The sequence below is a fragment of the Sus scrofa genome, chromosome 3 (assembly GCF_054392235.1).
Source record: "Sus scrofa isolate SSC_HxYL_T2T_F1_AM1 chromosome 3, Sscrofa_HxYL_maternal_Yorkshire_Landrace_v2.0, whole genome shotgun sequence".
In the NCBI taxonomy this organism is placed as follows: Eukaryota; Metazoa; Chordata; class Mammalia; order Artiodactyla; family Suidae; genus Sus; species Sus scrofa.
In genome coordinates this window covers 13618371-13646254 of record NC_139385.1, presented here as the reverse complement: position 1 = coordinate 13646254, position 27884 = coordinate 13618371, and the positions used below count along the sequence as shown (strand labels likewise).

The 27884-nt window shown below is 42.5% G+C and overlaps 1 protein-coding gene and 1 long non-coding RNA gene across 8 annotated transcripts in view; both read right to left on the bottom strand.

The window, feature by feature from the left end:
- The window catches only part of AUTS2 (activator of transcription and developmental regulator AUTS2), a 1184853-nt gene that overhangs the window by 1017004 nt on the left and 139965 nt on the right, over window positions 1–27884 (bottom strand).
- Window positions 2214–9254, bottom strand: LOC146404402 (uncharacterized). Its single transcript, XR_014840377.1, has 2 exons — window positions 8102–9254; window positions 2214–6494 (listed from the first exon to the last, which is right to left on the bottom strand). It is a non-coding gene; the product is annotated as an uncharacterized LOC146404402 (long non-coding RNA).

Sequence of the window (27884 nt, the reverse complement as noted above, 5' to 3'; positions counted from 1 at the left end):
CTTCATGGTTTGGACACCCTGAGCCCAGTCCACACGGATGGCCCCTACTCCATCTAGGGAACTTAAGACTAGCCAAGCCTATCAGGCCATACCTTCCTATTCTCCTGGAAGGTCCCTCTTTTGCAGGAATCTGTCTCCTGCAGCCACCTCACTCACCTCACCTTCATTTTTCCTCCTCTGGGGCCATTCTGCCTCCTTCCTAATCAAGGCAGCTGTGTCTCGCGTCCTCATCCAACGGTGCGCAACCTTCTCCACAGCCCAACTTCCACGCTGATCCCTCCTCCCCATTTCTGTTGCTAACCGAACCCTGGCTCCTTCATGAACAGACTCAGTGTCCCCTGAGGTCTTCCCACTCGGTCTACACCTCACGGCTCACAGGTCCAGAACTCATGGTGCTGAGTGAGTCCTGGGTCTGAAGCAGACTGTTCGTTCACGAATGTCACGCAGAGGGAAATGTATACTCAAGGGCTGGACTACCTGGATTTGAATTTAGCAGATAACCACCTTTCTCGGTGTTTATAGTCTGTTTCATGGGCTATAAAATGGAAATGGACCCCACTGAGTTACTGAAACATTAAATGACGTAATAGGAGTAAAGTGTTTAGTTAGCAAAATACCTAGCACGTGGCAAGTGCTAAAATTTTTTTAATCTGGAATCATTGTTTTCTTTCAGTTTCTACAGTCTGGCATGAGAGGGTGAGCAATTTCGATGTAGCCAAATAACTACGTGGGGCCATGATCAAATTTACTAATGTACTCAATCCCAGTGTATCAGTCACTTGTGGACAAATCAATACATTTGCCAGACAGTTGCCACAGACACAGCAATATGCCAAATATGGCATACAGTTCTGAGAGAGCCAGAAAGGACTAAAATGTGGCATTTGCCCAGAGGAGGATAAAGTCTGGTGAGAGAGACTCTCATGGGTATTGCCAATACAATTGGTCAGACACTACGATGGCAAAAAACCTCAAAGTGGAGCAGAGAAAAAGGCAGTGACTAACTTGTCCTGGGGGAGGGTCTGAGAAAGTTTCACAAAAAAGCGATAAATTACTAGTCCGGGAAGATATGGACAGAAAAGGAATACTAGGTAACAGGCACAATACGTGCCCAAGTGGGTAGAACCCACAATGATCTGAAATGTAGAAATTACTAGACAGCTTACTAGCTAAGGTCTTTGAAGAAATGCATCTACTAGAGTCAGCTAATGATCACGTCCCTCAGTCACCAGAAAGCCCGTGCAGATGTTGTGCTGACAAAAAAAGAAATGACAAGTAACCTCCTTTTTGGTCCTTAATAGTGTTGCATGCCTGAGGAGCCTCAGCACAGAAAGGCCCGTGTACAGAGGGGATGACTCTGAACCACCCTGCGTAGAAGTATGTAGAAGTATCTGTAGAAGGATCTATGGCCTCTGTCTCCCACTTCATTCCTCTTTCCCTACTGCCCCCAACCCCCCACATGCACACATACAACTGTTTACCACTATGACCCCCAGGCAACTCATTCCCTGGTCTAGCCTTCAGCTCTCCCTAAAGCAGTAGGGTGTTGGATCACTGCTTCACACACTTTTCCAATGATGCAACTCCAAAGATAGAGGAGGGGTTTAGAAGAACACATCTGGAGCCACACCATCAGACCTTGCCCAACTCTTACCTGAGCACAAGTGTAAGAAGCATGGCAACAGGCAAGCATTTGAGCTTGGGCTTTCTAAGATTCAGCCACATCCTCCACTATTTAGCCCTAAATCCTGAGTTGACTGTCCTCTGGGCCTAATCTAATGAGAAGCACCGGCAAGGACCAAAGTGGGCTGTGAAGAGGGTGTCAAAGTTCAGGTATGCTAATGCAGGAGCCTAAGAAACTCACCTGCTCAGTGACAACTAAAGGTATTTTGGAGATCAAAGTCTTAGAAAATTAATTTAAATGCATTTCTTAAAATCCAGCTGTTTATGGAAAACAGTATGGTTGTTCCCCCCAAAATTAGAAATGTATGATCCAGCAATTCTACTTCTGGGAATAAATTCCAAAAATGTTAAAGAGGAACCTTTTTTTTAAATTTTTTATTTTATTTTCCCACTGTACAGCAAGGGGATCAAGTTATCCTTGCATATATACATTACATTTACATTTTTTCCCCCCACACTTTGTTCTGTTGCAACATGAGTGTCTAGACATAGTTCTCAATGCTACTCAGCAGGATCTCCTTGTAAATCTATTCTTTTTTTTTTTTTTTTTTTTTTTTTTTTGGTTTTTCCACAACCCATGCATTATTTTTTTTTTCCCCCACTGTACAGCAAGGGGGTCAGGTTATCCTTACATGTATACATTACAATTATATTTTCCCCCACCCTTTCTTCTGTTGCAACATGAGTATCTAGACAAAGTTCTCAATGCTATTCAGCAGGATCTCCTTGTAAATCTATTCTAAATTGTGTCTGATAAGCCCAAGCTCCCGATCCCTCCCACTCCCTCCCTCTCCCATCAGGCAGACACAAGTTTGTTTTCCAAGTCCATGATTAAAGAGGAATCTTGAAGAGACACTTTGTACATCCATGTTCACATCAGCAGTATTTACAACAGCTGAGAGGCAGAAGCAACACAAATGTCCATAGATATATGAGTGAATAGGCACAACATGGTATATACATATAATGGAATATTATTCAGCCCTAAAAAGGAAGGAAATCATGACACACACTAAAACTTGGATGAAACTTGGGGACATGATGCTAAGAGAAATAAGCCAGTCTCAAAATTTAGAAAAATACTTTGACTCCACTTAAATGAGGTGCCTAGAGTAGTGATATTCATGAAGACATAAAGTAGAATGGTGGTTGCTAGGAGCTAGGGGTAGGGAGGTTGGGAAGTTATTGCTCAATGTGCATAAAATTTTAGGTCTACAAGACAAAAGGAGTTCTAAAGATTGGTTTCGGGGTTCCCATTGTGGTTCAGTGGTTAACAAACCTGACTAGCATCCATGAGGATGTAGGTTCGATCCCTGGCCTTGCTCAGAGGGATAAGGATCTGGCATTCCCATGAGCTGTGGTGTGTAGGCTGAAGCCGCAGCCCGGACCCTGCATTGCTGTGGCTGTGGTGTAGGCTGGTAGCTATAGCTCTGATTCAACACCTAGCCTAAGAACCTCCATATGCTGTGAGTGTGGACCTAAAAAGACCAAAAAAAAAAAAAAAAGATTGGTTTACAACAATGTGAATGTATTTAACTGTGCTTAACACCAGGAATGTACTGCTGAACTGTGCATTTAAAAACAGACAAGATGCAGAATATTGCCTTTGGAATGGATTAGCAATGAGATCCTTCTGTGTAGCACTGGGAACTATGTCTAGTCACTTATGATGGAGCATGATAATGTGAGAAAAGAGACTGTATATATGTATGTGTAACTGGGTCACCATGCTGTACAGTAGAAAAAAAAATTAATGTATTGGGGAAATTTAAAAAAATAAAAATAAGAATAAACTTGTTATGTAAATTAAAAAAAAGACAAGATGATAAATTTTATCTTATATATATTTTACCACAATTTAAAAAAAAATGAGTTCCCACTGTGGCGCAGTGGAAACAAATCCGATTAGGAACCTTGAGGTTGCAGGTTCTGATCCCTGGCCTCGCTCAGTGGGTTAAGGATCCGGTGTTGCTGTGACCTATGGTGTAGGTCGAAGAGACAGCTCAGATCTGATGTTGCTGTGGCTGTGGCATAGGCCAGCAGCTGTAGCTCCAATTTGACCCCTTGCCTGGGAACCTCCATAGCCCTCGGGTGCAGCCCTGAAAAGCAAAAATTAAAAATAAAAAAAATAAAAAAATAAAAAAAAAACCTAGCTGGGTAGATTGCAACACAACTCAAAACTTTTTGAAACCCAATTAAAGTACTTCCCACATACAGACTATGGGGGAAGGATGTGGGCAAGAGGGTGGGGAGAAAGTGTGGTGAAAAGACAACATAACCACCCACAAGATTCTGGCACAAGAAGAAACCCAAATAATATGAAACCAGTCAAGAGATAAGATCAACATTCCTAAGTTTTCAAGGAAGTCCTTCTATCCTCTCCAGATCCCTCTGAGGAATCCTTAAATCTCTCAGAGGCATTACATAGGCAGCTTGGAGAGAGGGGAAGGGAGACCCGGTTGAGACTGTGGAGAACAATGAATCCATCATCCATCCTGGGCCTGGCTCCGCAGGCCCAAAGGTAACTAAGTGCCCCTTAAAGCCACAGCCTTAGGACCAAAGCTGCTTCTTTACTTGGCAAGCTTAAATTCAAGGAGATGTTTGTCCTTCTTCCAGAGCCCAAACTCATCAGCTTCTGAACACTGGCTTCCTACAACCACACACTTAGCATGCGAGCAACACTCTCCTGATGTGAACAGGGTTTGGCTGAAAAGTAAAGTGCCATCTTCTTCGTGCTGAAGTCATACAAGTTTTGCAAGTGTCAAAGTGTCTATCTTGGAAAAGGAGTTCCAACCTGGCTGGAATGCTAAGTACCACTTCTCTTTATAAGGTCTTCCCTACACACTCATCATTTCTATATTTTAATTCAGTACTTTCAACCCAGGTGTCAGCCAGACAAAATGTCCCCAATCACCGCTGTCTCTAAAAACCACTGAGGGGAGTTCCCTTGTGGTACACAGGGCTAAGGACCCAGCACTGTCACTGCAGTAGGGGTGAGGGTTCCATTCCTAGCCTAGGAACTTCTGCATGCTGCAGGCATGGCCAAAAAGAAACAAAACAAAAAAACTGCTGAGGAAAGATCCACAACCAGCAGGTTCAGTCTGGTGCCTCTCCATTCATCAGCATAGGGACTCCCTTTATGGTTGGGGGTGGGGGGAACAAGGCTCTCTGGAATAAAAGCAGCTCCTCCTCTGATAGGCATTTGTAATTCCTAAAGCACAGCTGGGCTTGCAGTGCTCATCCTAGCTAGCAGCAGCCCATGTTACATAAATCATGTTCCTGCCACTTTCATGGCACTTCAGGAAATTACTGGCCAGTATTAACCTGGCCTAAATAGCTCAGAGAATTATCAAAAGCCATCTCATTTATGCTAATGATATCAGCCAGAGAATAAGATCCATGGCCTTGAGTGACCAGCCTTCTTATCAGGCCACCCAGTGGGTGACCATGAGCGTCTGTCCTTGGAGCTGCAGTTTCAACAGTTAAGAAACAAACAAGATCAGTCCCCATCCACTTCAAAGGCTTTAAAAGTTAGAATGAGAACGCACCTTGCTTTGAATTCTTAACAATATACTGTATGAACCCATCCAGAGAGCTCGCTGGGTACCTACCATGTCCAGAGTACCATGCTAGGTGTTATATGGAGTCTCAGACTGGAAAGAATTCAGCACAGTTTGAATCAGCGTAGAATAGAAGAACATGAGCTATGTACCAAGAGGGAAGTTGAGCAATAACGTTGATAAAATAGTATCAACATCATGCCAGACACTGCTCTAAGTATATCACCTACACTAATTCATTTAAGAATCACCATCAAACTAAGAGGTAGGTGCTTTTTTAAATTTCTACTTTATAGATGAAGAAATGAAGATACAGAAGGGCAAAGTCACCTGGCCAAGACCGAAAAGCCTCTAAGTGATCAATCTGGGATGAAAACTGAGTGTCTTGGTCTAATCTGTCTGAAATATAATGAAGAGAGAAGACAGCCAGTTGTGAAAGACGTAACAGAGATGAAGGCATTTGAAATGGACCTAGAAGGATTAGCAGATGTTGTTACAAAGGTAGATGTAACCAAGGATGCCTTATGTACCTGATCTGACAAGATCGGTAACATAAACAGATGTAAATCATACACGTACTAGCCACTGCTGCCAGGGCTTCCACCCTATGGCCTGCATTTGAGAGGAAAATGAGATCCCCAAACCTGAAGGGGTTCTACCAAATCATCCTCAAAGTATCACTGAGTGACAGTGCCTCTCAGCCCTTCAGGCATCTTCCTCCAGGCTCTTTGGCACAGTAAAGGCATCACCTCAAGTACTACTCAATTGTGCTGAGGCAATTAAAACATCCTGATGACGGTTAACCCTAAATATTTTTAAACCACCTTATTAAAAGCTGCGGTGCAAGAAAAAGGTTGCATCATTATTTTTAGGTTCACCCTTTGCAGTCACTCATTTAGAGGTGTGAAAGTAAAATTTGTGTTTTATTTCTCACTTCCCCTATTTCCACTTGATTAACAGATCTGTATCCCTGAGCTTTACACTGGAGGTGCATGGTGGAATGGGCTCTATATTATGACTGCACACAAATAAAAAAGTATTTCTTGGCGCTCCCATCATGGCTCAGCAGTTAACAAATCTGACTAGCATCCAGGGGATACAGGTTCGATCCCTGGCCTTTCTCAGTGGGTTAAGGATGTGGTGTTGTTGTGAGCTGTGGTGTAGGTCGCAGACTCAGCTCAGATCCTGTGTTGCTGTGGCTTTGGTGTAGGCTGGCAGCTACAGCTCCGATTCGACCCCTAGTCTGGGAACCTCCATATGCCGCAAGTGCGGCCCTAAAAAAAAAAAGGATCTTTTGGCGTTCCCACTGTGGCACAGTGGGTTAAGAACACAACTGCAGTGACTCAAGTGGCTGCAGCGGTGTGGCTTTGATCTCTGGCCCAGCACAATGGGTTAAAGCATCCAGCATTGATGCACATGTGGCATAGGTTGCAGTTCAGATTCCATCCCTGGCTTAGGAACTTTCAGATGCCACAAGTGAGGCCATTAAAAAAAAAGAGAGAGAGAGAGAGAGTACTTCCTCTACAGTGATCAATGATGTGTGTTTCAGGGCACGTGTAAGAACAGGCAACTCGTCTCACCTGCAACCAACGTTCCTAAGATACAAGGAAAACTCGGACTTTATATAAGTACATAAGTGCTTCTAGAATAAATTAAGATTTTCTTTTTTCCTTTTCTTCTTAAAATTTGGGAAGCAACTCAATTTTCATGTGATTTTGTTAGAAATTCTGTCCCATGGCATTCTTTTAACATTATTTCAAAAGCCAGGCCCCCATCACTGCAGCTTCAGCAGCAAGTTTACTGCCAAGAGCCTATGTGTCAGCACACTTGGAAAAATAAATGTTGCCTTGGATGTTTGCTGTGATGAGAATGATCATGTCCTAGGGTAATGCTCTGGAAAATCTATGAATTCACTATATTTTTTAATTGCATGACCACATGTAGAAATATCAACTCTCCGGAAACAATTATCTTCTTTCTTAGTCTAACAACTCTTTTCTAAGTAAGCATAGGAATACTGGTCACTATTACTGAACCAGCTACAAGCCTAGCTCAGATTAAAGCCAAAAATGTTCGGAAAAACCAGGATCATAAATAGCACAACTGGAAAAAGACCCTATAAATCATTCAATATGGTTTATTAATAGTAAAAAAGAATATTCAATTTCCTTATTTTACAGGTGGGAAAACTGAGGCTCAGAGAAATCCAGTTAAATCAGACAGTTAGTAGGACATGAATTTCAGTCTCCTCTCTCAACCTGTGCCAATAAGCCACAGCTGCAAGAGCTAAAATCTTATTCCTCTCAAACAATGAATACAGTAATATAACAGTGCACTAGAATATAATAAACTCTGTAAAACCGAAGATTCTGTACATTTTCTCTTGTACCCCAGGACCAAGAACAGGGTCTGGCACATAGTACTCAATAAATGTGCCGAAAGAAAAAAAAAAACCTTCATTCATCATTTAATAAAGACCCCAAACACAGTCAAAATATTTATCAATATTTACTGTATAGTTTGTAAAGATCCAATGAGAGACAGCAGGAGACAAAGAGAGGTAGGCCCCAAATATTAATCTTTGCCAGGGCAAAATTTAACCTACAACTCCTGGTTCCAATTCCAGTTATTAATTCACCCAATCAAATTCCCAATTGTGAAAGCAAAGACGGGACTTTCTGAGCTCAGGGGTTAATGAACCTAACATCCATGAGGATGCAGGTTCGGTCCCTGGCCTTGCCCAGTGAGTTGGGGATCCAGCATTGCTGTGAGCTGTGGTGTAGGTCAAAGACGAATCTCGGATCCAATGTTGCTGTGGCTGTGGCGTAGCTACAGCTCCTGTTCCCTAGTCTGGGAACTTCCATATGCCTCTGGTGTGGCCCTAAAAAATAGTAATAATAATAATAAAGAAAGGACTTTCTGAAGTTAATCTGAAGTTTAAAGAATTTCCTCAATATTCAGAGGAAGCCTATATTCCCCAACCTCCTACCTGATCTCAAATCCATGCCCTTCCACTTTTCCTGTAAACGATTATCCCTCCCCCTCAGTCTCTGATCCTGTATGCCGCTAGATCAAGGAAATACACACAAACCACACATGAAGACAAAATTACAAACTGGCTATCACGACCAAACTAGTTAATGCCAGCGCCAAAGGAAAGGCATTCTAACTAACTCACTAAATCAATAAGCAATGAAAAACAGCAGACATCCATGTCCCCCACAGCCAGTCACTGTCCTAATAACAAGCCCTATGTTTCGATTCCAATCAAAGGCACAGCAGCTAAGCCAGACACATTATCTGACAAAGTTGGTGGGTGTAACATTTATCTAGCAACATACCACGGGGGGACCACACAGAGGATCCCAGTGAATCCAGCCTAGAGATCAGATCTGGAACCCGTTTCCTCTTAGGGCAGGACAACAAACAAATGGTCCAGGCCATTTCTAGGCAGCAGAAGTAAGTATTTATCAGAACTGTATTAGTGGTTGGGCAAGAGTGAGTAAGAAGTTAGCAGACCACTGGGAAAATTTACCTGCCTTCAAGTCTATTTCCAACCATCTTATCCAATAAATGCCTTACATACTAAGCCAAATAACTATAACCAGAAACTTATAAATTGAGTTTTCTGAGTCTCCTACTTTCCTATTTGTATATAAGATTACGTTGGAGGTACTTTACTGTCATAATTTTAAATGGGCAGCAGTTCTTTGCATAAAGGAGTTGGAGTACTCTGCCTTCCATTCAGCCTCTGTAAAAAGCAGTGATTTATAAGTAACCAATGTAAATATATTGAAGGAGCCTCTCTCTATCGTCTGGAATAGTTGTTCCCCTGATTTTACTATAAAACAAGTCTTTATTTTAAAAAAAATTCATCCTGGAGTTCGCTGGTGGCCTAGAAGTTAAGTTCTCTGTGTTCCGATTAATGCTGTGGCTCAAGTTAGATCCCTGGCTGGTGAACTTCTGTATGCTTTGGACATAGCCAAAAAAAAAAAAAAAAAAAAAAAAAAAGTATTCCCAATGAAACTATTTTGGTAAGTTTTGATGTTAATCTATTTTTTATAGGACATGACACTTTTATTTTGGGTTGAGTTTATCTCACATTATGAAACACCTATTAGCAAGTTCAAGAAGTGGTTTTCATTTTCAATGTACCATTAAATATTTTTCTTTCATTTATTAGGCCAGAAATCAAAATACAAAAATGCAAAGCAAAAATTAGAGCCTCTATTTGTATGTGATTCCCTCTACGATGGAAAGGCAAAAGGAACTCTTCAGGCACCGTAAGGACTGAAAATGTAGACCTAGGAATCAGGTTCAGTTTCCAAAAGGTTCCCAACCTTTGAAATGGATCCTTCATATTCAGGGCGGTGGAGGGGGAAGCGACATTACAGATGGGGTCTTTAAAAGTAACCATAAATAACAGAGTCACAAAAAGAAGGGTCTCAGTCAAAAGAATACCTACGGACAGACACCAATGAGATCTGACTTCCCAATACACACAGGGGTGCCATCAGATGTTTGAAGCCTAGTCATCCATAATAAGAGCATTTGGCTCAGTCATCTCAGTAAGGAGAAGAGCACAGCAACAGCAATCAAGAGTGGGGGCTCCCAGCCAAGCTTCCGTGCCTGCCCGCTTGCACCTCTCATAAGCGTCCTATCGAAAAATCTACTTCTTGCCAAAAAAAAAGAGAGAGTAGGGGCTCTCAAGGCAGACAGCTGTATGACTTTAGGCAAATTATCTAACTTCTCTGACTCAGTTTGCCTACCAAGAGAACAGACCTACCTCATAGACTTGTTATGCAGATTAAATAAGCAAACACAAGCTGCTTACTACATATTCAGTGTGTTACCACTACCATAATTATCATCCTCACTCACACCTATACTTTCCCATTTTTGTGCTAACACAAAGAGAAACAAGACCCTAACTCCGGGCATTAGTAATGATGAGAGTGAGTTGCTGGGCGGAAATGATGTAGCAAGCCCACTACCTACACAGGATATGATGTTTCTGCTGATCATCTCTTACCCAAGGACACAAAAAGCAGAAAGGCCCGCTAGCTCACCAGTTGTGATTCCCCTGAGGGAGCTTAGACTGAGGTTAAAAGCAAAAAAGAAAAGGAAAAACTCCGCAACTTGAAGAATGGAAGGCTATTTTTAAGGACAAGAAGAAGATGGGAAAACTCACTGGGCTTTTCAGCAAGTAATAAAGATGTCAATGAGTTTTTCTAAACTCTTAGAAGAAACCCTTTGTTCTCTGGCTTCCCCGACACATTTTCACTGGTGATTCCACAGGTTCTGAGTTGGGAACCAAACATGGTGACGACAGATTTGCTTCTTAGATTTACTCCAGATTATCTGAACAGAAGAAGGGCAGAAAAGGGGCCTACAGGTAGTTCCTGCATCACTTAAAAACGATGGCCAAGTCAGAAAGTCAACAACGCAATAAAGCAAGCTACACAAAATGATGGAAAGCAGCACTGTGAAAACTGAAGGCCTGTCCATCTGAACCTATGAATAAACAACAGCAGGAACAAAGTAAAGAAGTAATCCTAGGAGTTCCCATCATGGCTCAGTGGTTAACAAATTCGACTAGGAACCATGAGGCTGCAAGTTCGATCCCTGGCCTCGCTCTATGGGTTAAGGATCCAGCATTGCTGTGAGCTGTGGTGTCGGTCATAGACGTGGCTGGGATCCAGCGTTGCTATGACTGAGGCGTAGGCCAGCAGCTACAGCTCCGATTGGACCCTAGGCTGGGAACCTCCATATGCGAAGGGTGCGGCCCTAGAAAAAAAGACCAAGAAAAAAAAAAGGAAGTCATCCTGGTACCAACACTGTTTACATGCTTTAGGGATAAACAAACAAAATCCAGGCTGTATTTGCAAAGAGATCACCATCTCCAAGTCCAGTACTTGGAGAGAAAGCCACCCTAAGGATCAATGCCTCAGTGACTACAGCAACACCAATGAAATCTAGCCCTGTCTCAGCTGGCTCTGAAAGGCAAACATATCCTCACTCTTTAAGAACCAGATCAGGAGTTGCCATCATAGTGCAGTGGAAACAATCTGACTAGCACATAAGTACTCAGGTTTGATCCCTGGCCTCACTCAGTGGGTTAAGGATCCGGCGTTGCTATGAGCTGTGGTGTAGGTCGCAGACATGGCTTGGATCTGGCATTGCTGTGGCTGTGGCAAAGGCCGGCAGCTATGGCTCCGATTGGACCCCTAGCCTGGGAACCTCCATATGCTGTGGGTGCAGCCCTAAAAAGACGAAAAAAAAAAAAAAAAAAAAAAAAAGAACCAGATCTAAGATCACCTCCTCTGCAAAGCCCTCTCTGACAAGACAGGCTGACTCAGTTACTTGTGTCTTAAACGCTGTTATTTATTCAGAATTTTGTTGGCATATTTACCCAAGAGAATTTTAACTTATTCTGTATTTCACTTCCCTGTTGGATTGTGAAATTTGTAGAGAGGAAGCATATTCTTCTTTGGCTTTGTACATGTGCTTAATGAATAAATGAATGAATGTCATGGCCTTGGTTTTTAGTCAGTTCATAGGGGCGATCTGTGTACTTCATGTTCAAATCACTGAAACCTATATGGGGGTGTTAAGAATATTAACTAGGTAGTTTTTAAATAAACTGGAAGCAAATCATATAAAAGGAAAGGTAAGAAGAAAAAAAAGCAATCTCTGAATAATACAATGTTAAACACACTGGAATAAAAATAAGGTATACACTACTGCGTCAACATCATAGTAAAATAGGAGTTCCCATCGTGGTGCAGCGGTTAACGAATCCGACTAGGAACCATGAGGTTGCAGGTTCAGTCCCTGGCCTCGCTCAGTGGGTTAAGGATCTGGCGTTGCCGTGAGCTGTGGTGTAGGTTGCAGACACGGCTCAGATCCTGCGTTGCTGTGGCTCTGGTGTAGGCTGGTAGCTACAGCTTTGATTCGACCCCTAGCCTGGGAACCTCCATATGCCGCGGGAGCGGCCCTAGAAAAAGCAAGAAGACGTAAAAAAAAAAAAAAATCATAATACAATAGATATTTAGCAGAAACATACTGTGTATTACTCACTTCTCTCTCCAAATAAATCCAAGGGCTCTAATTCAATTTCAAGAAAGGATATACAAATGAAAACTGACAAAAACCCTACCCAAAAGGAATCTTAAGTTGTCAGGTAAAATGCTATCTAGGGACTTAGATGGTTATGTATATAGAAAGAAGAACGAAATCACAGCCTATCTTGCCAGCAAGTCTCTGACAAAAGAGCAATCATTAATTCTATCACCCAGGCAACCACCAACCACATTTCTCTGAAAGCCTTGTCACCAACAGCGATTAGCTCTGGTCAATCACGTTCCTTAATCCACTCAAATATAAGCTTCAAGAGAGCAAGAATTTTATTTTGTTTGTAATAATATTTGCAGCATTTAAAATAATGCTTGGGGAGTTCCCGTTGTGGCACAGTGGTTAACAAATCCGAGTGGGAACCATGAGGTTGCAGGTTCGGTCCATGCCCTTGCTCAGTGGGTCAAAGATCTGGCCTTGCCGTGAGCTGCGGTGTAGGTTGCAGACACGGCTCAGATCCCGCATTGCTGTGGCTCTGGCGAAGGCCGGTGGCTGCAGCTCCGACTGGCCCCCTAGCCTGGGAACCTCCATATGCTGCGGGAGCAGCCCAAGAAATAGCAAAAAGACAAAAAAATAAAATAAAATAATGCTTGGCTCACAGCAGAAGTGGAATGAATAAAGGAATGAGTGAGAGGGAAGAATGGAAGCAGAAAAGGAGGGAGAGAAGAAGCAGGAGAGGGATTGAGGGACTAACTGAGAAGAAGAGAGAAGTTTTCTTCTTTGGGAAAAATCTTATACGTCTTTATACAAGCTGCAGAGTTCTCTCCTGGGGCAGTTGAAGCCAACGAGTTTGGTGTTTATGATGAAGAACAAAACAAGGTTGGTTTGTTTTTTAAATTGCCCCAGGGCAAATATTGATTTTTAGAGCAAAGCATTGGATATATCTCCTTTCATCATTCAGCGGACGTTCACTTTAGATGCCACACCACATTCCAGGCACCAACACCATGCACAAGTGAAGGAGCAGAAAATGAGACCAGGCATAAACAAGACTTCATCATCCTCACCGTCAGCATCACTGGGCAGCTACTCTGCCTTCTGATCCAAACTAGCAGTCACTAGCAAGTCAGTCCTCTATCAGGGCACAGAGTTCTACTTTGACTGGTATCATTCAAGATGAACAAACAGGGAAAGGTGACAGTAGCACAAAAGAGACAAGAAAAGATACAATGAAGAAAGGTAAGAAAAACAACTGGAGTTGTCTGGCCTAGAGAACAAGGCTGATTTCATGAGAGGCTTCAAATACACAAAGGGCTTTTATGAGATAATCCTGAGCATTTCCACAGCTCTCCTTTCTTTCTGAGTAAGGCCTGTGTTTAGGCATTTCCTTCTATTGACTTCAGAGATGCCTTCCTCAAGTCAGAAGTGAATGCCAATATTTTGCTTGCTGATATGTAAGCAGGGGCTTAGCATTCCTAAAACACAAATACTAGTTTCCTCCTTCCTAGGCTTTTAGCAGGCTGTCTGTAGGCATTTCTTTCCCACCCTATAATTTCTTCTCCGCCTTTGTTAAAACTGTAAGCACATCTGCAAAAGACTAAACATGACACTCTAAAGGGCTGTCACTTCCTTCTCCCCTCTACTCGGTACCCAGACTACAGAAACCCAGACTACACTTCACCAGCATCTTACACAGACAAGATTTCAATGGGGCAGGTGGCCATCTCACTACCTACAGCTACCAGCCACACACGCACAAGCCCATGTTATATCCTTACTCTGTTATTTCCTGAGAGAAAGCAGTAGAAAGCTGAGGGTTGGCCAAAGCGTACGTAGTCTGCGAGGCAGGGTTAAATCATGAAGGCACAAGACATCTGGGGACAACCATTAACAAAATGGGAAATCATTCAGGTTTGTGGTTCAGCATCTTTTCCACCTCTGGCTTTGACTGGCTCTCCTCCGAAGTTGTTTCTCCAACTCCCATCACAAGATACCTTATTTCTTGATCCCGCATGTCAAAAGTACATAGCCAAGTAAAACTCGTTCTCAGGCCCCACTGCATCCAATGCATTCATTTCTCAAAAATACAAAATAAATTAGTAGTAGTAGTAGTAAAGAGAAACTGATAGACAAGGAATGGGGGCCCACTATAATTAACAAGGGCTTCCCATGGCAGTCATCACAGTGTTGCACTTTGTATTACCCCAAATATCCCCATGACAACCAGGAGCAATGTCAAACTCTTGAAATCAAATAGAAAAAGAGAAGCTCAGTTAAAGTGAGAATTCTTCTAATTATTAAGCTCAGCAAAACATTTCTTAGAGTAAAGCAAACACTTTATTATTGAGATCTTTTTAAGAGACAAGTTTCTTCACCCTGACTCCAATTTCCATGCTTAATAAAGATAATTAGTTTTGGTGAGGGTGCCTGTTGTTTTAATTAAAGACTATGCAACAGGAGAGCTTTATTATAAAGTAACCCCAAGATACCACCATGCTTTGTGCCATCTTGGCCCCAGGCACTTGCGTTGCATACCATCTCCACTATTCCTTTCCCTAATCTACAAACTAAAAGAAAGATTGAGGAGTTCCCATCTTGGCTCAATGGAAATGAATCCGACTAGGAATCAAGAGGTTGCGGGTTTGATCCCTGGCCTCCCTCAGTGGGTTAAAAATCCGGGTGTTGCCCTGAGCTATGGTGTAGGTCGAAGACTTGGCTCAGATCTGGCGTTGCTATGGCTCTGGAGTGGGCTAGCAGCTGCGGCTCTGATTTGACCCCTAGCCTGGGAGCCTCCATGTGCCATAGGTATGGCCCTAAAAAGTCAAAAAGACAAAAAAAAAAGAAGGAAAGATTGGATTTATAAAACAGAGCTGACAAATTCTTATTTTCTGTAAGATTACAGGTTCAAAATGGTCTACACCAAACCTCGATTCTGCCTGCCCTCTCCAAAACCACTTGATAGATGACCCTGTCAAGTCACTGAACCTCCCTATGTCTCTAATCCCTAACTGAACAATCACCTGTGCACCCTCATCTCAGGGGAATGTTGAAAAAGATCACTTTTGATAGACCAGTCCTTGCAAAGCTATTTGCTAATGCAAAACCACTACTAGAGAGCTGTGTCCTGAGGGCCACAGGGTGGTGTGGTGGGAAGAGAAAGGACTTTTGAGGTTGATGGATTCAGGTTAAAATCCCTACTCTACCAATTACCAGCTGCCAGAGACCTCAGACAAGCCACAGAGTCTATAAACCTCAGTTTCATTATTTGCAAAATGGCAAAACGCAACCAAACCACCTTTCTCTCATTGCTACTGTGAGAATCAGATGAGCTAATATTTGTAAAGCACTGAAAGTTCCTGGCTCAAAGCAAGCACAGCTGCTTCTTGACGCCCATACTGGCGATGCCCTAAACAAACAAGCCCCACATGATCTGCCACCTGAAAAGCTGCAGCGGTCTTCTGTGTTCCTTTTTCCAGGCCCATCACCACTCATCCTTCCTCATCCATCTTGTCATGAGTTAAGTGAGACCTCATACTGTCCCCTGTGCTTAAATCCTCCAACAAAGCTTTACGGCCTGCAGGGTTGAAATCAAAAGCCTCACAGAGAGAGAAAAGACCTTCCACTAACTAGCACTAACCCCCATGTCCAAAGTGTCCACTGCTGCTCCTCCCTACCCGGCTCAATGTTCATCATGATCCACTGGGGCCTCTGCAGGTACTGGAGGTGGTCCCCACCCTTCTACCAGAGGAGTACCTCTTCTCACACAGTACTGGGGTTTGGGACAAGCATGGAGGGAGATGTTTAGCAATCTGACTTTCTGAAGCCTCCTCTTCTGGTTTAATCACCTGTAAAGTCGCCAGAAGAGGGGAAGGACAGCAAGGGCCTTTTGCACACAACAGCACAGCAGACAGCAAGAAGCAAGACAGAACCAGCTCTGTCTTCCTAAAGGTCACTGAGAAAGGATGTCACAGCTGAGGCAAAGAACAGGTCACTGTTAGACTGCAGGTGAACTGCAGAAATCAACCTCTGACAGGCAAAGGCCTATATTGCACCACTGTTCATCACCAGCTTCACTACAACCACTGCGCCCCCCTCTCTCCCGACTGGCCTGCAGCTCTGAGAGCCTGAGCTCAGGAAGGACTGCTAGCTCTCCTAGAAATCCTGGAAGCCCAGCTACCTTGCCCTCTGGATACAAACTCCTCCAGCTGTGGAGTGGCAACAGATCTTCCTTGAATTAGAGAGTATTTCCTGAGCCTTTAACATTTGGCAAAGCACCAGAATTGACATTTGGAAAAGCACTGTTTCCAACTCGCAATGATGAAAACATCACCACCACGCAGTTCTGGAGTTCCCTGCCACTTACAAAAATCTTTTGCAAACATCACCCATACTGAACCCTCACAGCATTCCAAGTTATTGGCATCCTCACTTTACGGAAGAGGAAACAACTTTAGAAGGACAAAGTGAGAGTTTCCTGGTGGCTCAGTAGGTTAAGGATCCAGCATTGTCAAGGCTGTGGCTCAGGTCACTGCTGTGGAGTGGGTTTGATCCCTGGCCCAGGAACTCCCACATGTGGTGGGTGCAATCAAAAAACAAAAAACAAAGTGACTTCCCCATAGCCAAAGAAGCAGCGCCTAGCTCTCCAGATCCACCCACCCTTGACACTCAGCACTGTCCAGTCAGAGAACCGTGAAGAGAATTAGCACCACAGAGCCTCTCCAGAACTTGGCAGCTTCCCAAATCACTCCTCTCAACCCTTTCACTGAGAACAAAAACAGGTCAACAGTAACAATTTTCAACTCACTGGTACAAGGTAAGGAAATTTCCATGTTACATGTATCCAGATGCACCCCAGGCAATCCCTACACAAAAATGGAAGGAACCCCCCAATTCAGCACTTCTTATGTACCAGGCATTGCTCTTCCCATTCTGACATTATGTGATCGCACTGAAATTTTCCAATCATGATGCAACTCTCATTATAATTATAAAGTTTGAGGGTCCAAGAGGTGAACTAATTTGCCCCAGGCCATTCAATGGAGCCAATATCTAAACCTCAGATATTTCTGAACTCTAGGCAACACACAATCTTTGGTCAAGAAGCATCGCTTCGTTTGAGAAAGATATACTGGAGACACACAAATTCATATAACCTAATATACAAAAAGCAGGAGTTCCTGTCTTGGCGCAGTGGAAACAAATCTGACTAGGAACCATGAGGTTGCAGGTTCAATCCCTGGCCTCGCTCAGTGGGTTAAGGATCCGGCATTGCCGTGAGCTGTGGTTTAGGTTGCAGACGCGGCTCGGATCCCGCATTGCTGTGGCTCTGGTGTAAGCCAGCAGCAACAGCTCCAATTAGACCCCTAGCCTGGGAACCTTCACATGCCGAGAGTGCGGCCCTAAAAAGACAAAAGACAAATAAAACCAGCCCTACAGCTCACTGCAGATCCAAAATACTCAGCTTCATATCCAATCCACCCCATTCCTCCATCAGTGACTCCTTAGAAATTTATATTAGACTATTATCTTTTATCCCATCAATAAAGAATGCTTTCCTCCTAAAGTCATATTTTTCCATAAATACCCTGAAGGACTAGGGAGCAAGAGAACGCTTATGAAATTGACAATTTTCCATCCTCTCGAAGATTAATTCACCACAGTCACCCACAAGTGTCATTATTTCAAAAAACCATTCATTTTTTTAACCCAACAATTATCCTGATCAAAATAAGTCTCACACAAGACTCTGACCTTAAATACCGAGTGTAAGCAGCATTGATTAAAAGCCTTAAACTTATCCTTTTATTGGCAAACACATTCAAGGGCAGTTATTCATGGCATCTGGTTCAGAAATTAGATACAGAGTTTGCTGGAGATTGATTAGTACTTAGTATGAAGAAGAAAAAGACTAATTCCTGTATTATTCCTGGCTCAGCAAGCAACAGCCTTGGCTTGGATCCATGACAAAGGGCCCAGAGAGACACCAGATCCCAGCTGTCCAATAGGATACCTGGGCAATCCAAAGCTGTGTTCTGACAAGTGGCGTTTCCTCCCACCAGGAGACTGAACTCCTCCGCGGTAAATGAGAACCCAACCCCAGGTCTGCTCACTCCCCCAGATCTGAACATCCTGTTCTCGCTAGAAAACAGCACTCCAAAGAGCCGGTGCCAGACCAGCTACACTCAGAGAGAGGGCTCCTTAGCCAGGAGAGAGGCACTGTCTGAACATCTGAGTAGAGGAATATGGGCATACAAAGAGGAAAGGGGCAGAGAAGTAATGAGGCAAATCAGCACCTGTGATGATCACAGTCTTAACACTTAACTTCCAGGGAGTGCTGAGCACTGTTACAAAAACTTTATGTGGGTTAAGTAACGCACGGAATCTTTGCAACTCTGTAAAAGAAGTACTATTTTAATCACCATTTTAAAAAAACAAGGTATCTGAGACACAGAAAGGCTCTAAGTAAGATCCAAGGTCACAGCCAGGCACTTGGGGGTAGAGACTGGGTTCAAACCTACAAAGTCTGGGTTTCAGACTCTTGTAGCCCTCAACACTATGCTGTACTTCCCTCTGATGGTACCTGGCAATACACTAGCACCTATTTTATGTCTATTTCTATGTATCTGAAGTTTATATGTTGAGGGGGAAAAAAAAAACTTCAGGTTCAACCTCTAACGAGTGAAGACCTGAAGTTCAGACTAATACGCCGTCTCTTTCACCCACCTTTCCTTCTGCCTGCCTACACCTTTCCCCACCCTTCCATCACGGGGAATAACACATGGGAAAAAATTCAAAAGGTATGGAGTAGATAAGGAAAAGTAAGTCCCTTTCACATCCCTCTTATTTCTCACCTCTCCTCCCCAGAGGCAGCCCTTTCTAGCAATGTTCTTAAAAAAAAAAAAAATTAATAGAATATTTAGGAGACAAATGACAGTGAAAAATCAATCAACAAATGGGCAGGAATAGATCTGCAAGATCCAGAGTGAAAGCTGAGTTTTGGCTGAGTAAACCTCCCATACCTTAGGTGGCCAATTCGGCTATTATTTATCAGCCACTGCCTCCCTAATATGCTTATTAAGACAATTTATGAAAGTTCACGGAAATTATTTTTCTAATCAATAATAATTGATCAAGCGATCATTTTTAACTCACCCACCTCAGAAAGGAAGAAAGGAAGCGAGAGAGAGCGAGAGAGAAAAGCTTCATGTGTACTTAAAAGCTACTTTGGCTTTTTCGTGATTTTTATTTAACAAAAACCCTCAAAAAAGATGCACGATTTATTTTTCTAAACAATATTTTGGCTGGAACTGTTTAGTCCCTGCTTATTTTCCACTGCTCCTTCCCATTTTCCTCCTTCCATCCCTTTTACTTCTTATTATTACTACAGGGGAATAGGAACAGGTTCTCAAGACATTAAGCACTCGGTTTCCATTTTATTCCACTCCCTAGATTCTGGGTGTCCTCTGACAAATGAGGACTTCCTCAAAACTCTGTTCTCCCTAATCTGTAAAAAAGAAATAAGACCACCAACCTTTGTGGATTATTCAGTGAGAGGATGCTTATGGAAACACCTGGCTCATAACATCAATACATGTTAGCATCGCCTCTGCCTCCTCACTTAGGTCAGACCTTCAGTGTGAACACTGAGAACGCAACAGCCTCACACTTCACTCTTCCCAGCTGCCCACACACCCTACCACACTGTCACACACAGACTAGCTGCAATCATTCACTACTGAGTCAGCATGCCTTATGTGTGAGCCTCATCATAAACAGAATGAGGAAATAAGTGAATGGAGCAAATGCACGCTACAGGCTACCCAAATGAGGGTTACTGTCACGATCTGAATACCTGCAAGATATTCCCACTCCTCGTAAAAGCCCCCTCATCCCCAGGCCCTACACTCAGGTACCCTTCACCTTCCCTGTTCAACCAGCCCCTTCAAATAATCCGATGGGGCCCATTCTTTTCCTGTGGTTCCCCTGCCTCCTCCTTTCCTGCCTGCAATGCCAGGGTGGTTTTTAAAACAAATGAGAATGGCACTCAAGAAACAAAATGAATTCACTTAGCTCTGTGCTCCCTTCTCCCTTGCTGTTATTTATTTTTGTGTATTTCACTAGAAGCAACATTTGTCAACATGGCAGCAGAGAAGCCGCAAGCCAGGGAGAACTGTTTTTGTATAAAACAAATAACTTAAGCAGTACAGGAGTGGTTGTGAATAAAGCTGCCATATGAATGGCCACAAAGTGCAAAATGGTGAGCCCTTGCGTTGGCTGTAGCAGCTGCTTCAACCCCCAAAGAAACAAATACTTTAGAGGGGGGAGAGCTAAGCTGGTTATTTGCAGAGAAATTCAGAGAATTTCAATCACATGATCCAGCAGCAGGCAAATGGGCATAGTTCGCAACTGAAAAAAGAGAAGGAAGATGGAGCCTACAACTAGGGAGAAAGATGTACAGGAGAGCACTGGCAACTCCAGGGTACGGATTTCTTTTGAGGTGATGAAAATGTTCTAAAGTTGTAGTAGTGATGGCTGCACATATATATAAATATACTAAAAGCCAGTGGACTCTATACTTTAAATAGATGGATTGCATTGTATGTGAATTAGATCACACAAAATTGGGGGGGTCATCTCCACAGGAATTTGGGTCAGTAAATAGGAGACACATCCTGAATCGCCCTCACTGATCCTCAGATGCCTAAAAGCTACCAACCTCATTAATAAGCACTGGACCAAGTATAACTGCAGATACCATCTCATTTAATCCTAACAACCAATTCTTCAGATGGTATCCCAAACTTACAGGTGGGAATCTGGGGTCAGAGACATCTAAGGTGAGACTGCTTCTAGTCAGGTATCTGTCACTGAGGCCCATGCTCTTTCCACCTCACCCCACACCTCCATGGTCACATAACCATTGAGGAACAAGGTATTTATGCCGTATCAGTGATGATTTTTTTTTTTTTTTTTTGGCTGCACCCACAACATAGGGAAGTCCCCAGGCCAGGGACTGAATGCGAGCCAAAGCTATGACCTATGGCATAACTGCGACAAAGCCAGATCTGTAACGCATAGTGCACCTGGCCAGGGATCGAACCCACACCTCCACAGAGACAACTGGGGATCTTAGATCTTAACCCATTCTGCCACAGCAGAACTCTGCAGCAGTGATTTTTGTCCAAAATGTACTCACCCGTAGGCAAATTATTTTATTGAAACCAAACTTGTCACAAGAGCCTTCTGATATAGTCACATTTCCCTCTATTCTAGAAAAGACAGCTAAAGCTTATTCTTTTTGATGAAACAATTCTAAGAACTTCACTCACTCTACATACAGTGCTAGCCTCAGGGACTCCCAGGACAGGTGGGGCTGCCTGTTTGGCCCAAGTGCCATACTTTCATTTTAACAGCACATGTGCCTCTTTCCACTGAAATAAATAAAGAGTTCCTTGTAATTATCTACATATCTTCTGTATGTAGATTTTCCCTTTCCATCTTGAGGGATCTAAGGCTTCACCAGTTACTGTTAAAACAGAAGTAAAATTCAAGAGCTTTATGACAGCCAGGCATAAATCTACGGCTTTTTCAATTTTATAACCTGGTTTTCAAAAGAGCAGGTTGCCACACTGATCCATGGACAACTGGGATTTTATGACAATAACAATGATCACTATTATATGTGACTTTTATGCAATACTTTTATTTTTTGCAAACCACCATAAGACACTAGCTCTTTTAAAAATCAGACATGTGGTCTCCCCACACACCTACTTCCCCACCTACTTCATTCCTCTGCATGGATGCCTTACTAGGAAAGCTTTATTCCTAACATCATGTGGATTTCCTGAGGTAAGAACTCTAAAACCCCAAGCAGAGAAGGCTGTTTTAAACATCATCTCTTCCTCCCAAGCTGAGATCTTGATGATAAGAATCCTGTCCACAAAATTTAAAAACTCAAAGTTCATATTAGGAAAATCTCATAAAGAATTATAAAGAAAAACCCCATAAACACATTCTTTTTAGATTGGATTTGGCACTGAAGTCTTTTTAATTAAGAAAGAACTAACAACGATAAACCATCTATACTCAATGCAGGAACCCTGTTAAGTCTATAGTGCTTTATCCCCATTCTACAGATAGAAAATGTGGGCTAAGGAGATGTAGAAAAAAACAAGTACCATCTTTCACTTTATCTCTATTTGCCTATATCTGTCTGTCCTCTCTCTCTCCCACACATAAATTAAATGGCAGATCTGAGCCTGAGTGTGTGTGAGAGTCAACCCTGCGCTCTAACGCAGTACAGACAGTGGTAACTCTCACGCTATGAAGCCAGAGAGACCTGAATTTGAAACCCATCTTTTCTACTTTGTAGTGTAAGATTATGAGTAAGTCATGCATCCCTTTGTATAAAAGAGATTAATATAGTTGGCCCTTGGTATCCATGAATGCAAAATCCACAGATAACAACTCGTCAACTGCACTATGTCATTTTACATAAGGGGGGAGCCTGGAAACAACTCCCCACGGATATCAAGGGCTGATGGTATGTTTCAGGTCATCCAGAAAATACAACAAGGTCCTGTTTATAATGCCCAGGACAGAGCATATATGCAGCAAATTATTCATGCTTTGTTCCAACACATGATTTTATACTTATATACCACATTATAATAGGCAGCCTTGATTGAGAACTTACTATGTGCAAGGCCCCATCCTAAATACCTTGTTCAATGTCACAACACAGTGGCAAGCTTGGGTTCAAACTCAAGCAGTACGGCTCAGAACCAAGGCTTCTAGCTATCATTTTGCAAGGCAGCAGTGCAGAAAGATAACTTGGCAAATAACAGTATCTCAAGGACCAGAGCAATGGTCCTTGATCTAGCAGCACTGGCATCATCTACGAACAAGAAGGTATAAGGAATGCAAAGTCTTGGGCCCCACTCCTAACCTCCTAAATCAGAAACTCTGCCAGTGGGGCCCAGCATTCTGTGTTTTAACAAGTGCGTCACAATCACCTGAAAGACTCGTTAAAATACAGATTGCTTGACACCAGCAATACATAAGCTTAGGCTTCTGCCACAGGCAAAGAATCTTGAAGATGCTCAAACACAAAAATGCCAACAATGCCAGGCTCTTCCATCCAACTCGAGCTTATTTTTGGCCACCAGCCCCTCTGCAGTCAGCTCCTAAGGTACAGACTTGCGATGGCTGAAGTCTGTGTCCCAGCTCTACCACCTGAAGATCTGTCTTTGATCCATAGACTCCATTCTCGCACAGGAGTCAGGATCTATCTCATACTTCCCATCATGGCTCCCCATCTCCCTCCGCAAAAACAGAAGTCCTCACGGTACCTACAAGGCCCTATGTGATTCATGACACCCCTCCCCGACTCAGCTACCAACCTCTCCCGGATTCTTCTCCTGGTTCTCTCTCTCTCTCTCTCTCTGCTCCCCTTCTACTTCCCACTCTGCTCCAACCACAAATGGCATCCTTGCTGCTCCTCGAACACAGCAGGAGATACCCACTTGGGACACTTAGTAGTCTCTTCCTGGACTGTCATCCTTCTAAGAAAAACTGCACAACTTACCTCCTTTCCTTGTCAAGTCTACACATAAAGTTCATTTTAGAGAGGCCTTCTCTGACGCCACACCTCCCTCCTACCACACACTTATTCCCAAACAGTACAAATCATTTCTTTCCATGGAGTGTATCCCCATCATATGTAACAAATATGTACTTGTTTATCTGTTTGTGACTTGTTTCTCCCATGTAGAAGGTAATGTTCATGAGAACAGACACTGTTTTGTTTCTTGATGTACCATCAAAGCCAAGAGGAAAGCCAGGTACCTGTTAAGCTTCCATAACAATATGTTCAAATGAAAAAATAAATGGGAGAACCCAGTTAATCCCAAATAGCCAAATGCCTTTTTTTAAAAAAAAAAAGATGATGTGGAGCTCCTGTTGTGGCTCAGTGGAAACAAATACAACTAGCATCTATGAGGTTGCAGGTTCTATCCCTGGCCTTGCTCAGTGGGTTAAGGATCCGGCGTTGCCATGAGCCGTGGTGTAGGTCACAGATGCCGCTCAGATCTGGCACTGCTGTGGCTGTGGCATAGGCTGGCAGCTGTAGCTCTGATTCTAGCCCAGGAACCTCCATATGCCATGGGTAGGGCCCTAAAAAGACACACACAAACACAAAAAACGATGATTCAAGAACAAGCATTGTTTTTGTCTTTTTATTACCAGTAAGTGACACAATTGGACAACACAACTTCCAAACCCACACACAATACTCAGAATCCCACTTCTTCAGAAAAAAATGTCCTATACCATGCAAAGTGCAAGATTACTTTTTCTAAGCCCACACAAATATTACTCCCCACCAAATGTAATTTCTAATTTACAGCTCCAAAATATAATCTATATTGGAATTTGCATAAAACTCAACAGACCTGCAGCATGATATTAAATTTTAAATTTGCATGCAAGGATGACCAAGTAATATTAGTCTAGCCAAGGAAATCATGTCTGTAAACTTGAGAGCTTGCAGATGTAATGAGAAGAAAAATTGTACACTTCAATGAAAGTCAGTTGATTAAAATGCTCTGATGCAGTTGTAAGAGTGCGGGGAGGCAAAGTGCATTTCAGATTTCATAACCTGCGTTCTGATAACACAAGATGAGACTCACTGCTTCAGAAGAGGGCAGCGGAATATACTGTCATCCTCTCCATCTGTAAATAGTACCAGGTGACAAAGGTAAATAGCCTAAGAGTTTGAATGGATCTATCTGACCCTACATTCCCTGGAGAGCCCTTTGGATCAAGGAGATACATCACAAACCCTGACTGACAGCAACGGCAATGTGGGAGTATTACTACTCTCATCCGTTGTGCAGCCCAACTTAAGTACTATACATGTGCGTGTGTGTGTGGGGGGGGGGTTTGCCTTTTATTTGTGAAAGTGTAAGAGTTTCTCACTTCTAGAACACCAAAATGCAAAAGTAACTTGCTCAAAGACCTGTTCTGAAACAACGGAAGTGATGACACTAAAAAGAGAAGAAGAGATGCTTAAAGACTGGACCTCAGAGAGCTCAGACTCTGATCTCAAGAAATACCAAAAGTAGTGCAGCACTTTGCAAAGGGTTTGCACAAGAAGAGCATGGGTGCTTGGCAGGTTAATGTTTCCACCAGAAAAGGACTATCTGAACTTTCCAAGGAGCTGGTCTACTTTTTTTTTTTTTTTTTTTTTTTTTTGGACATACAGAATGTGGACGTTCCCAGGCCAGAAATGGAAGCCATGCCACAGTTACCACCTGCACCACAGCTGTGGCAATGCTGGATCGTTAACCCATATGCCACGCGGAACTTCCTAGTCTATAGTTGCCAGCCTATACTGGAGCCACAGCAACGCGGGATCCAAGCCACGTCTGTGACCTACACTACAGCTCATAGCAATGCCAGATCCTTAACCCACGGAGCGAGACCAGTAATCGAACCTGCATCCTCATGAATGCTAGTTGGGTTCATTAAACACTGAACCACGACAGGAATTCCCTAGTCTGTTTTTTTAATGAGTATTTTAAGGAGTATTTCATCTGAAAGAGTCCTGGTGCTTTAAAAGTGTGATGATCACTGGTCCAATGGAATGGATCCTGAAGAGAAATCAGTAGAGAATAATCCAATGCCAATCCAGGCATGGCGCCTTTCTGGCTGTGTGACCTCTAAGCCCTTCATCATCAGTAAGCTCTATTTCTACAAATTTACTCGACAGAGATGAAAATATATCTATACAAAGAAGTGTACATAAATGCTCACAGCAGCTTTATCTCTAATAGCCTCAAACTGGAAACAACCCAAAAGTCCATCCACAGGAGAAGGGCTAAACACATTTTAGTACAACCATCCATGGGGTGGCACACAGCGATAAAAAGGACAAGACCACACCAACAATGTGTATCAACCTCAAAATAACTACCCTGAGTGAAAGAAGCCAGACATACAAAAGTACATAATATATAATTCCATTGATAGAAAAACTCAAGAGAACCTTAATCTATGGTGACAGGAAGCAGATCAGTAGTTGCCTGGACCCAGGTGTAAGAATGGGAGATTAAAAGGGGAAGAGGGCAATTAGGGGTGCAATAGGAATGTTTTACATCTTGATTATGGTGGTGATTCAATTTTAAACTCATAGAACTGTATACTTAAAATGGATACCTTTTGGAGTTCTCGTGTGGTGTGACAGGATCCGGCATTGTCATTGCAACAGCCGGGGTCACTGCTGCAGCTCTGGTTCAGTCCTTAGGCTGAGAACTTCTAAATGCCATGGGCATGACCGAAAAAATGGATATATAATATATAATTCCATTGATAGAAAAACTCAAGAGAACCTTTTATTGTATGTGAAAATAAAGTTGAAAAAACATATGTCCTACTTAACCCATGACAATGTTAGTAAGGAACAAATGGGATAAGTGCTACGTGGAAGCTTAATACATGTGCATTGGGAATTAAATAGGTAAAGAACAAAGCTATAGCAGACATGAATTTTTGAATCCAAAAGCCAATGGTATGGCGATGAAGGCAGACCTGGCCATTAATGATGACAATGACAAGAGCTAAAAATACTGGCACTTCGTTGTGCCAGGCATGTAAGATCTTTACATGTATCAAGTCATCTAGTCCTCACAACAATCCTATGAAGAAGAAATTATTATTATTTCTATATTACAGCTGAGGAAACTAAGGTACTGAGTGGTTAAGTAATTTTTCAAAGCCACAAGTAAAACAGAGCATACAGTTTTTGGCTAAGTGAGAGTCTTACAGGTAGCCAAATACTAAGCCTAAAAAGCTACTTTCCTACCTAAAGACAAGTATAAAAATGCTGCCTCCAAGCACAGAAGGCCTTCCCAGCCAGCAGAGTAAACATCATGCAAAAGACACTCCTCCTTTTCATGGATTTGGGGAATAGGAAATAAAAACAGAGCAGAAAAAGAAAAGTTGATAACATCTATGTAAAAATCATAATCAGGCAACAAATAATTAACATAATTAGCCACCTACTATGTGAGGCTTTAAGAAGAGTTTTAAATGTATTCTCACATAATTTTCAAAGCAAACAGTATTTCCCTAAGAAACAGTTATATGATAACCATTTTATATGCAAAAACAAAAAACCACCTCAGACAGGTAAGATAATGTGCAAAGGGTATTTACAACTAGCAAATGACAGAACCCCTGGCTGAGTCAAACTCTATCTTTAAAGCTAGTAATGTTGCATATTAAAACCTATTCCCGTCCAAAAATTTTAAGGAAATAACGAGAAAAAAAAAAGGCATGAAAGTATGACCGTTCCAACTAAACTTAAATTGTCTCAAATTTGTTCCAGTATTTTTCTGAGAATGTAAGAGCCACTATTATATAACAAGCAAACATGCCAGGCCTAGTGCTAGGAGCTTTAGGTATGAATTCGGGTAATCTTCACAACAGTCGTACAAGGTGGAAAGAAAAAAACGACTTCTTACCTAGAATCATGTACCCAGCCAAAGTCCCTTTCAAAATTTA